At 38.5% G+C, this 9730-nt stretch overlaps 2 protein-coding genes across 5 annotated transcripts in view; both read right to left on the reverse strand.

Annotated features, from left to right (window-relative positions):
* The window catches only part of LOC311289216 (tripartite motif-containing protein 16-like), a 696468-nt gene that overhangs the window by 38110 nt on the left and 648628 nt on the right, over positions 1-9730 (reverse strand). The window lies entirely within an intron of this gene.
* LOC311289206 (NACHT, LRR and PYD domains-containing protein 3-like) overlaps positions 1-9730 on the reverse strand; it is a 216782-nt gene that overhangs the window by 38035 nt on the left and 169017 nt on the right. For 2 of the 4 annotated variants that reach the window (XM_084407023.1, XM_084407018.1), the window contains exons 1-2: positions 8616-8704; positions 7601-7723 (exon numbers count right to left, since the gene is read on the reverse strand). The exons of 1 other annotated variant lie outside the window; for it this stretch is intronic. The gene's annotated coding sequence lies outside the window, so the exon portion shown is untranslated. Of the gene's footprint in view, positions 1-7600; positions 7724-8615; positions 8709-9730 lie in introns of those variants that run through there. One more of the 4 variants, XM_084407019.1, reaches the window with a different exon arrangement.

The following is a 9730-nucleotide window of genomic DNA, read 5'->3' on the forward strand; positions in this document are numbered from 1 at the left end:
TGAAACATATGATCTGTCTACGGCCAGGGCTCAGCGGAAGACAGAAAATGCCGGTCCAGCGCTGATTGAGGAATTAAATTCGAAAATAAAATCTTTTTTCTCGCATCTGTGAATTTATTTTTTAATCATTTGTTCTGAGATGAAGCGAATATATTTGTGCGGGAATTTCTCGCACTATAAAAGCTAACCTTGCGGGAATGGTTTAAATTATGCACAATTCCCACATTCCCACACCGAAATTCAAGCCCTGAAATGGCAGCGAGATGTGTAACTCTAGCATATGGCGCATATGTCATATAAAGTTAGGCAAGGCCAAACAGCGTTATCCATGTTGTTGCGATTGCATCGCTAGAGTAAGCTAATAGTGAAACTGATAGCGTTTTTCATTTAATTACAATATGAGGACTGACGGTAGGCTATAAAAATCAGCGTTTCTGTGTAGGTGATGACAACCATCTTGACAGCAGCAATCAAAGCATCGCTAATTACGGTAGACCTTAGGTGTACTCACACTAGGCACGATTGTCCCCCCTCCCCACTCCCCCTCTGGCCTGCACTCACATAGGGTTTCAGCATTCGTGCCGGAGCACGCTTACGTCATTATGGTGCGACGGTTTCTGGATAAACAGGAAGAGCGGCGCTCTCACTGAACACAATGGAGTCCATCGCTCTGTTTACTTTGTGGATAATTTTGAGTCGTTTGGTCCACAGCCCTCTCACAGCCTGTTGTTAAACAGATCTATCGCCTTTGTGGCACGAACATTTTCACGTAATCGTGCTGCTCGTATGAGGAGGTTTCGCAAAACCCCCACACTCCCACTCTCTGCTGTATATTCATAACCAATTATTTCAAAACCAACAACCAAGCCACATAAACAATGCCATTGACACTAGTCTACATTGCAGACATGTCTCTTAATGCACATAACTTTTCACCTTTTTGCACAATCTTGAAAAAAGTACTATTGTTGAAATTCTCAGATCAAGTAAACTTCAACGCACCCTTATCCACTACCTGCTCACGTTAGTCACCCGAGCAAGCACACTTTGCAGTTCCTCCGGAAATGCATTCTAGTTCTGCTTCCTCTCCAGTGGTTGGGGTGACCAGGACTCGTGTCTGTGTGGGCGAGCCTCTCTCTCTGCTTGGTGGTGGTCTCTTCCGAGTGCAGTGTTCCACATGTGTGGTTTGAGGTGTGAGTGCAGTGCACGAGTGTTTGCTGTGTCATTTTCAGAGAATGGGTGAATAGTCCCCAGCCCTGGAGTGGAGGCCGAATTGTGTGTGCGTGTATTTTTTTACTTGCATATTTATACATGTTCCAGTGACTTCAAATAAAAACTGTATTTTTTTATATTTCACCTTTGTCTCAGGTCTCAACTCAGCCGTAATCGAACCTGTGTGCTTTGAATAAATCTTATAAGGCGATTCCCCGGTAAATTTGCCTCTGGGGTGGCGTAGTCGGGTATCTTAGAGGCGTAGAGTTGAAATCTGCCCTCTGGGGGTGAATTGCCGGTATAGGCAATTCTCTCCCTAGTATAAACTTTAAACTTTTCTTGTCAACCCATCACGTTGCCACATATGCTCTAGAACTGTTACTCTAAACGAGTTATCTGACAGGTTTATCATTTTCATACTAGAATTAGTTGATTTCTTCGATGATGATAGTTAAGCAGTAAGTAATGTTTTTGTACAGGAAACATAGTTTAGATTGTTGAGGGGCAGGGCTGTCCATCACCAAATTACACAAACATCTCATTAAAATGTCTACAAAACTATAAAACTGATCCGAGATCAGGTAAAAACCATAAACACAGGTTTACTGGGATCGGCCCCCAACAGCGAACCTTTGAAATTTAGAAACATTTGGAAACAGTTGTGACGTAACAAAGCCTTTTTTTTACCGAATTCACGTGACGAAAGCGGCCATCACTAGTGAAGACAAACATTTGATTGAACAAGATCCAAACTGGAGTATAAAGTCAGTATTTCGGTGCTCTTTGATGCGAGATAGTTCAACTTGCAAAACTCATATAAGGCCAAGGCATCCGAGAATTTAGAAAAAATAAAAGCCTTTATTCATGGCTATAACATTTTTTATAAGCATTCCTATATCCGCACAGTAAGTGTGTGTGAGGATCACATGCCAAGGACATGGAGAGGAGTGAGAGGAGTTTTAACTACAGAAGAATGTGAATGCAATCTAGCATAGTTTCCACTGATGCATATGTTTACTGAAGTATTCTCTTTAAGGAATGAGGATTGTGTAGCATGAAATATACATTAAATTTTAAACATGAGCACGTTTCTCTACCTTGTAAAGATAATGTGAGTTACTGGTCAGCATATAAATGCCCAACCTTTGTGTATTGACGAATAAAGACCATCTCTCCAGTAAATTGTTTTTCTCTGCTATGTCTTGACATATAATAATAAATAAGAGATCTCAAGGCATCTCATATGGTGTTCGCTTCTATAAATATTAGTCATTAACTTCAATGTTACACACTGTAGTGTCACCAAATTCAGTTTACACATCAGTGGTTTGTGGCAAGACTTGTGGCAATACCCATTTCCATTTTTTGAGACGTCCTTCAACTTTTTCTAAAACATTTTCCCAATACACACAAAAGTATCATCTCCAAAATAAACACCAAGATATTTAAACCCACCCTTCTTCCAAATTAACCCGGCAGGTAAAACATGTTTTCTACTTAACTCATCACTGATAGTTACAGCTTCACTTTTCCCCCAGTTAATGTTATTTGGGGATATTTTGGGGATATTTAATTAAATTTTATCAATCAATAAATTCCACTAGAAACAAACCTTGTTGTATTATTCTAATTTAATACTGTGAAGCTGCTTTGATACAATCTGTATTGTGAAAAGCGCTATACAAATATACTTGACTTGACTTGACAATACACCAAAAACATAAATATTTTCTACAAGGGTGTCAATGTGGTCTTGTTTTTTTGACAATGACAACAACATTATCGGCATAAGCAGATAATTTAAAAACTGTTTCACATCCAGGAAGGTTTACATCGAAAAGAGATTGTCTTAATTTGTGCAGAAGAGGCTCTATGGCCAAGGAGTACAGCATTCCAGATAATGAACATCCTTGTCTGACCCCCCTATGAACTTTAAAAGGAGCACTTAAACCACCATTGATCTTTAAAATACTCTCAATGTCACAATACAAGACTCGGATCATGTTTATAAGGCCAGAGCTGAACCCAAATGCATCTAACTTTTGCCACAAATACTGGTGTTCAACTCTGTCAAAGGCCTTTTCTTGATCAACTGAAATCAGGCAAATTTCAAAACCCAATGAATTGGAGAGGTCCAAAACTAAATGATAATTAAAATGATAGTCAGATATCAACCTATTGGGTATGCAATAAGTCTGGTCAACATGAATAATATGCTCCATAACTTTTTTCAGTCTCATTGCCAACACCTTTGACAAAAGTTTGTAGTCAACCGCCAGTTCTTGATCTCTTGTAAATCCCCTTTTTTGGGGAGAAGAGTGAGGATTGCTCTCCTGCAGCTCAATTGTAAATGTCCTTTACTTAAACTGTCTCTGAGAACAAGCAACAAATCTTAGCCAATCACAGGCCAGAAAACTTTATAAACGTCCACAGGAAGGCCATCAATGCCTGGAGCTTTACCGCTTTCTAGACTCTCACAATTTAGACCACATTAAGTTTTGTTTTGAATAAAACCTTTCTTTAAAGTGAATTTCGTTTGGTATAAATTGTATCTTAATTTTAAACAATGTTTCATCAATCAATTGCCTGGATTTAATAAATAAGAAGCAAATATATGACGCACAGATGCCAATGGCACGTCAGTATGATTATTGGAACATCCGGTCTTCATTGGCATGTGCCAGTGGATAGTGGCATGTATCATTGACATTATCGTGACACACTGACACAGACATAACACCTGACTGACACAGAGTCGCAGAACATGTCACCGTATATTGTTAACTTGTGACACCTCCAGTAGTGACTGACAGATGAATCGACGTCTATACTGACGTAATTGTGACACAAAATCCTAAATAAATAGCCTAATTTTGGGATATTTTATATATCAATTAAATGCATTAAAGTCAGTAATATTTTTTTCAAACGTGTTATTTGTGTCACGTCTGTTTTTGATTGGCATGTGCCACTGAATGTTTTGCAATACCAGTGCTACCTTATGTTTATCTCGCAAAGTCACAAACTGCCAAACATAAGTCCAAGTAAATTAACGCTGAGTACTATGAAAAAGCCTCCAAACATCACATAAATCATTTTAACAAGACCATGCTTACTGGCTCCATGTGGTTCTTGGTGGTTTCTGTCTAGAGTTGCATTCTCAGTGCAGTTAAAATCACCACCAAGGAACATGTATCCATCATCACTACAGTTACTTATTACAGTATTCAGTATTTAGAGAGTTTAAAAAGACCACCCTTTCTGTGAACATAAACATTGATGAAAGTCATTTTTTCACTTTAAAATACAGCTTGTATTTTTAACAAGCAACCTTTAATGATTTATTCAGTAACACAAGAAATGGGTAAAAAATCTCTAGAAACAGGATACCAACTCCACCACTGTTACTACTCTTATGACTGAGAACAACTTCCCCATCCCAATCTTTCTTCCATGCAGTTTCATTTTCAACGGTGCTATGCGTTTATTGTAAAACAAATGACAATTAATTCCTTAACTTTAAACAAACTGATAAGGGAAAATCTCTTTGCATCCTCTCTGGCACCATTGATGTTTAAAGATCCCAGCTTGATGTCACACATAGCAAATGTTAATTTTAACAAAACAGAGAGGTTAACACTAACAAAGAAAAAGAAAAAAAGACACTTAACCATCATTAGCTATTTAACTTTTATCATTTTTTTTTAGACTGTAAAGGTTTTTTGGTCTGTAAAGGTCAGTTGGCCGGAGTGTTCTGTATTTTTATGAATAGTTTTACCAGAGCCCGTCTACGGAGAGCCTGTCCACTCCCTATTAAGCCCTATTGTACCGAATTTTGGTTGTAGTACCACCAGAGTTCCACTGGGGGCGCTCGCCATGAGTGCAGAATGAATGGGAGTCAATGGGGCTAGACGGCTAAATTTGTCTCTTTCACCCGATTGCCATTGAGAAATCTCAGATGTGATTGTAGATTTTGCAAGTTCAACATGGGTTTTAGGTCGAAAGTTGAATGAACGAGTACTTATGTCGTTTTGATTTCTTACAGGTTGAGTTGTTGTTGCCCATAACACGCTAGCATTCTGACGTCATTGACATGTTGAAAGACTTTTTAAAAGCAAATAAGTGACTCTAAAAAATCTAACACCCAGCAATGTGTAATTTCTTTGCATCTCCTTTCGAATACAACATTCAAATTACTAGACAAAAAATTATATCCTGAGAAAAGTGGATTTTGAGGGGTATACCGCCATTGACCTCCATTCATTCTGCACTCGTCCTGTGAGCGCCCTCATATGGAATCAGAGTGGAACTGCAACCAGTTCAGAAGCCGGAAGTGTAGTGAGAGTGAAACTTCTCGCCATATTAGACATTCTCTGGTTTTACTGAATCAAGGAACAAGATCTGGGAAAAACTCATCAACTTTAACTGATCTCAAGCCTTTGGTTCTTTGTAAAAATGTATTGTTTTTACTCTGTCACTTTAATTTTAAAAATAATAATAATAATCATTAAAAACCTAAAGAAAAAGTGTAGCCTCTGAATAAACAATTGTTTTAATGGGGAGGGCTCAGTTAGGCTGACCTGCGCGTTTACACACGACGGGTATCAGAATCGGCGCAAAGCAACATCATCTTTCTAAACACTCAATGCCAGTGCGGCACAAACACTGAGTGATGGTGGGCTGAATATAACATTAGGAAGGAGGAGGATCCAAAAGCAGGAATGCTTTGAGTGAAGGGCATGTAAAAGCAGTTCAGGAAAATAGGGACACCCAAGCAATAGCAACACCCTAGGCAACCACCCAAAATACATTAGCAACCGCCTAGAACACCATAGCAACCACCCAGAACGCTCAATTAACGCAGCGCGTATTTTCTGTTTGACCCGTGGCCCAAAACCTAGTTGGAGAAATGGAGATACACAGTGTTGCCAACTTAGCGACATTGCAGACCCATTTAGCGATTTTTTTTCCCTTCAACAAAGCGCCCAAACCTTATTTAGTTTCTGAGAATCTACCGGTACCGCCGGTACTGCTCTCCCAGCACGCGCGCGCGCCTCTCTCTCTCTCGCTTTCTCTCTGCGTCTCGCGCTGGAGAGAGGAGCAGCGCTTTAATTCAGTTAAACACAGATATGATGTTGCTTCTCTAATTTTACATGCAAGTATAGCCGAAATCGCAAAACAGATATTGTGTTTATCTTATGTGTATTTGATTTCATCAGACGACGGCTCGATTATCAGGATTTTTGTGCAGATTAACATCTTGGAAGGGAGAGCTGGTTATGTCTTAATGGGTCGCCTTTCAGTCACCATTTCATATTCATTCCGTTGTTTGACAACAGAAACAGTAAAATATACCAATGAAAACAGTTTTATTGAGAATTTAGCTTCATCAAAATGGGCACAGAGAGAGACAAACTATAATGTAGCCTAATAATAAATAATAAATGTACATTTAGCATTTTCAGAAGAGCTGCCCTGTCATGTAAAAATCTAAACATGTTTGTGTTAATTGCTCAGTGCAAAGAAAGAGAAGTAATGGGAACCTGGTATTTCTTTGTTCTTTCTACATGTGTCTAATAGACATGAACAAGTTCTTTGAAAAACATCTATGACCTTTGAAACATGTCTCGTCTTCATGCTCTATGTTGACTATGGTTTCAATAATAAACATACATTTGCATAAAGCATCCATATTTATCCATGCCCACGTTGATTAGAGTATTACAAACTTGAAAAGTATTAATTTAAGGTACATTTAGAACAAATAAAAAATGTGCGATTAATCACGAGTTAACTCATGACAATCATGCGATTAATCGATTAAAAATTTTAATCGATTGACAGCCCTAGTATTTTTATGTGAAGGTGCCGGATCGGATTTACCGCGAAATCCAGTGACGTGACCTGCACGCAAGCTCCCGAGCCTCTCGCCTCGTCTAGTCTACTGACTTTGCACTCAACAGCGACGACACTGCAACTTATGACATGGACTTATGACTTATGCAACTTATGACATGTCTGATAACACTAAGAAACGACCTGCTCCCAGCACAACACAGATTCCAACACGAACTCCACATATTGATAAACAAAACAAAAAGTTTTTCTGCTGAAGCTCGTAAGGCCAGACGTGAATCGGATGAACTTCGGGTGAACTTCGAGTGAAAAAACACGGATCAACATCGGCAGGGCATTTGAATCATAGATAAACCTTATCTACAAACCTAGAATGTACATTTCCTGAAGAAAATGTGAAGTGGTGCTTGCAGTGGCAAAATTCGGCAGGGTTGATAGGGTTCCATACTTATCATGGTACGAGCATGGAGCATTAGTTCAACGTCAAGCTGACACAGTAGCCTATTATTGTAACGTTGCAGTGGGAGTTTACCTTAGTTTCCAGCATGTTGTGGGATGCTTTCTCCGGTGTGTTGCGTCTCAGTCTGGCCGGTGTCGTGCCGAAAAGTGACAGTCCGCCGAAAATTGATTGCGCCCAGTCTCCTAACGTCTACAGCTGGATTACATAACGTGCAAATAACCATCAGTTTATGTCCGTGGTAATAGCAAAGGTATGTCTGTGTGATACTTTAACGTTTTTTTTAACATAATAATAACAATTGTTGCCAAATAAGTGTTTGCAGTTTATAGCTTAATCAGGTTTGACATTTACATGATTATAGGAAATAATAGAAGCCTGTTGTTGCCGATGGAATACGTGTTTGTATTTGGAAAACGGACTGTAGCCTATAATAACATGACTTACTGCTAAGCTACTGTATATATAAAATAAAGACATGATCTCTTTTGCAAATATCCGTATGACTCTGCATTATTTTACCTGCTGTGTACCAACAAATCCAGCCCTTTTTACCTGTTAAAATACCTTCAAATGTCGAAAACAACCCATAAAATGCAGTATTCTACTTATAACAAAATGATTGAAGCCTCTACTTATTTTCTCTCTACTCACTTTTCGGCACTACACCGGTACCCACACAGTGCTTTCTCAAGCCAACTTAAAGTTTGTCTCAACAAACTTTTTAATCTAGTTTATTATTATTATTATTATTATTGAGCATTTTCACATAGGTGAAATAAAAACATTAAATAATTTATTTACTGCCTTATGCCTTCTTCCTTTAAATATCACAATCCAGACACTTTAATTGGAGAGTATAGATTTTCTGTAGCCATCAAAAATACATGTTTGTCATAATCGATCTTTTCACTAAAGCTTATTGTCTGTGAATCAATGCCAGAAGTGGAAGTGTTGAACATTTACATGTTTACTTTCCACCTCTGTATATTTCAGATTGTAAAGAGTCTGTAAATTAATCTAAACTAAAAGCAGAATCCCTAGAGCTCGATATCATTATAATCCTGAAGATTAATTCCTGAAGACTTACCGTGATGTGATATTTGTGCCAGTGTAAAACATGTTTTGGCTCTCTGTCACCCTGTTTGAGTTTGCATTCTGTGATCTGTCTACACTTCCTCTTTATGGTTTTACTGCCTGCAACTTTGACGCAAGCAGAAAACAGGCTAACACATGTATTGACATGTATCCTCTGTCCAACTGTATTAAACTGAGAAACAACTGAGCAGCAATCTGGTCTCTGTGTCTCTTATTTGGTTCTCCAAGTGCACTGTCAGGCTTCACGAGATTTGGAGGGCATTGCAGAAGACTGTAGATAATTGAATAAAAAAAGTCACGCTGGTTTGGGTTTTGTTTCCACTTTCACGTTCCAAGTCTTTAATTTTGTAATTTACCTATAGTCAAGGTTCCTGTCATGTGATTCCCTTTTCCCTCATGTGTTCTTGCCATGTGCTCCTCTTGTAAATGTGTCATGTTAGGTGTGTTGGACATCGGCTGATGTAATCGATCGGCGAGAGTTGCTGAAAACAGAGACGTAGAGTCTGAAGACACTTTCTGCTTACCGTAGTGACGCTCACGTGATGTTTGCATACTTTACCACAACTTTACCTCAGATATCAACAACAAATAAACCCCATCCATCTCCAGACATCAGTCACATCAAGTGTCTCCAGGAATGGTTTATATTCTGAATTAAGTGATGAGTGGACATTTATCAAGAGCGCTGTCAATCACAACACTGAAATCCCCACCTATAGCAAGTAGAGAGTTTGTGAATTCAGTCAGTCAGTAAAGTTTCCTGCTTTCTATAAACTCAAGAGAAGTAGCATTCTCAAACCTTCAGTTAAATCCAGAAATATTGGCCATAATATTATAAGTCAAGTTAAGATCAATGACATTACACAGAAATGTCCATATGAATCACAGTGTGAATGTAACGGATTCTCATTAAATGCATTTCTTCATCACTCTGCACTTCTCTGCTTTGGTGTTCTCTATCTTCAAGTCTTCTCCCTCTGAACAAACATACACGTATTTGATTAATAAGATAATAATAATAAACTAGATTAAAAAGTTCGTCGAGACAAACTTTAAGTTGGCTTGAGAAAGCCGGACCAGAAAGTTTAAATTAGTTTGAAGTTTAAA

Source organism: Rutilus rutilus (genome assembly GCF_951802725.1).
Source record: "Rutilus rutilus genome assembly, chromosome: 4".
NCBI classification, from domain to species: domain Eukaryota; kingdom Metazoa; phylum Chordata; class Actinopteri; order Cypriniformes; family Leuciscidae; genus Rutilus; species Rutilus rutilus.